Source organism: Macaca fascicularis, chromosome 12 (assembly GCF_037993035.2).
Source record: "Macaca fascicularis isolate 582-1 chromosome 12, T2T-MFA8v1.1".
Classification (NCBI taxonomy): domain Eukaryota; kingdom Metazoa; phylum Chordata; class Mammalia; order Primates; family Cercopithecidae; genus Macaca; species Macaca fascicularis.
The window spans coordinates 3,691,454-3,694,499 of record NC_088386.1 but is presented as its reverse complement, the minus strand read 5'-3'; the positions used below and the strand labels follow the sequence as shown (position 1 = coordinate 3,694,499).

Sequence of the window (3,046 nt, the reverse complement as noted above, 5' to 3'; positions counted from 1 at the left end):
TGAGCCACTGCGCCCAGCCACAAATAAATATCTTCACCCTTGTCTGTGTTCTCTGCTATACATCTTATCAAATCTTTAGACAGTCTATTGACTTCCTAAAATGTTAGTGATTTTGGTCGCATGCAATGGCTCATGCCTGTAATCCCAGGACTTTGGGAGATCGAAATGGGTGGTTTCCCACAAGTTCATAGACCAGCCTGGACAACAGAGCAAGGCCATCTCCAAAAAAAAAGTGACTTTGAAGTTTTAAATTTTTACATGATCAAGTCTTTCCATCGTTTATTTCTTCTGTCACTGCTGAGTTTAAAAAGTATTGGTTTTCAAATACCTGATAACTTCCAGTTCCCTTTGAATATGAAGATGTGTTAAACTCTGTATTAATAAAGAGAACGCATTTGGGACATGCGTGGTCTCAGGGTGTTTATATGACTTGGGAAACACAAGTTGGTCTGAATTTACAAATACATCAGTCTGTGAATCTGGAAGTATCCCTGTGTAGGGCATTACAAAATATAAATATTGGAAACCTAAAAGGTGAATGTGTTGGGTTTTCCTCCTTCTGTCTTCCTTTCGTTCTTTTTGTTTTTTAATCAGACGGGGTCTTGCTATGCTTCCCAGGCTGGTCTCATAACTCCTAGGCTCAGGCAATACTCCTGCCTTAGCCTCTGAAAGTGCTGGAATTATAGGCATGAGCCATGGCGCCCAGACTGAAATTCAACACACAGGTTCTATGCCCACTGAAAAGGCAAAATTAATTAGAAAACAGGTTATCAGCTGGGCGCAGTGGCTCCTATCAGCACTTTGGGACAGAGTGCTGTGCAGTGACACAATCTCGGCTCACTGCAAGCTCTGCCTCCTAGGTTCATGCCATTCTCCTGCCTCAGCCTCCCCAGTAGCTGGGACTACAGGCACCTACCACCATGCCCAGCTAATTTTTTGTATTTTTAGTAGAGACAGGGTTTCACCACATTAGCCAGAATGGTCTCCATCTCCTGACCTCATGATCTACCCACCTCAGCCTCCCAAAGTGCTGGGATTACAGGCATGAGCCACTGTACCTGGCTGTAATTATGTATCTTTTTGAGACACAGTCTCACTCTGTCACCCAGGCTGAAGTGCAGTGGCACGATCCCGGTTCACTGCAACCTCTGCCTCGTGGGTTCAAGCAGTTCTCCCATCTCAGCCCCCAGAGTAGCTGGGACTACAGGCATGGACCACCACGCCCGGCTAATTTTTGTATTTTTAGTACAGACGGGGTTGCACCGTGTTGGCCAGGGTGGTCTCCAACTGACCTCAGGTGATCCACCCGCCTTGATATCCCAAAGTGCTGAGATTATAGGCATGAGCCACGGCACCCGGCCTCATGCTTCTTTATGTGCCAATTAAGAGATGCCTTTTGTCGAGAAGTAAATTTACAGATCTCACACTGTGATAATGGCTTCTCGCCAATGTGAATCATCTGGTGCACTACCAGATTGTGGGAACTCTTGGAGGCCTGAGCACAGTATTCACAGATATAAAATCCTGTTGATCTGTATGATGTTTGTCATGTCATAGAAGTTGCTTCTGGAGCCTACAGAGTCGTCCACAGGAGGGATGGAGACACACATATTTTTTTTCAACAAATGCTATTTAACATGGTGCTGCCAATAGCCAGGATGGGCAAGGACAGTTCCACATCCTTCCATCTCACAATGGACATATTGGGTTGGAGGCTTTTTTTCTCCTTCTGGGTAAATGTGGACTTTTGCCATCTTTCCATCTTCTCTCTTCCTCGGAGGTTCCTCATCCTCCCTAATTTCATTCTCCTCTTCTTTTACCTCTACCTCTACTTCCACTTTGATTTCCTTCTTCTCCTTCTCTCCTTTCACCTTCCCTGATTTTCGCGTGGCTTTGGGGTCTCCTTTTTTTTTTTTTTGAGATGGAGTCTCGCTCTGTCGCCCAGGCTGGAGTGCAGTGGCGCGATCTCGGCTCACTGCAAGCTCCGCCTCCCGGGTTCACGCCATTCTCCTGCCTCAGCCTCCCGAGTAGCTGGGACTACAGGCGCCCACAACCGCGCCCGGCTAATTTTTTTGTATTTTTAGTAGAGACGGGGTTTCACCGTGGTCTCGATCTCCTGACCTTGTGATCCGCCCGCCTCGGCCTCCTAAAGTGCTGGGATTACAGGCGTGAGCCACCGCGCCCGGCCTGGGGTCTCCCTTTCTAAGAGGGGCTTGTAGGTCTCATCTCTTGGGTCATCTTCGAATGGCATCTCCTCCTCACTGATTAATGTCTCCTCTTCTTCCTCCTTGCTAATGCCACCTGGAGACTGATGCTTCTCAAACATCATAATCGAGTTGGTCTGTATTTGGTTCTGATTTGCAGATGAGCTGCAATGAACCGGTCTTGCACTGAGAGCTTCAGGTGTTCTCTGTATCACATGAGGAGAAACACATGTCCTGCTCCTACTGTGCCACCCCCGGCTAGGTCTGGATGCAGCAATGTAAACTTCCTGAAACAGGGCACAATCATCTGCCTCTTTTTCTTCTTTGGGATCTTTATCAGTTGTTGGCATAGGAGTTGCGGACTCTTCTTGCCCTGAACGGGAGATGGGGATTTTGAGACCTGGGGACATTGGGAGGCCTGGCGTGGGGACTGCTCCTCCCCCACAGGGATACTTGGCCTTCCTCTGGTGGGATACAGTGGCCCTGCCTGGGTCCCGACCTCCCCTCAGCCCGCGGCTGCTAGTGGTCCCCGCAGGCACCACCGCTGCCACCTCAGGGCGCTGTTGTTGGGGGCCTCGTCCGGAGCCGCCTTGGCCAAAGAGGCAGACTTCTAAAACCAGAATTTAGGGTACATAGAAACACAGGATTCAGTGAAAGTAACATGCATCTTTAGATCTCAGAATTTGGGGGATCTCAATTGTTATTAAATCTGATAACGTTCCTGTTGCCGCTGCTGCTCTTGTGGGCATTGTTCATCTTGCTGAAATTAATTTCGATCTCAGTGCCCTGCAGGGCATTGCTGGTAGCTAAGAGCTGCACTGTCCAATACATTAGCCACCCAC

General features: G+C 48.5%; 1 pseudogene; it reads right to left on the bottom strand.

Annotated features, from left to right (window-relative positions):
- Nucleotides 1-1,191: 1,191 nt before the first annotated feature.
- On the bottom strand, nucleotides 1,192-1,994 carry LOC135966505 (E3 ubiquitin-protein ligase ZFP91 pseudogene; annotated as a pseudogene).
- Between the last annotated feature and the right edge of the window lie 1,052 nt (nucleotides 1,995-3,046).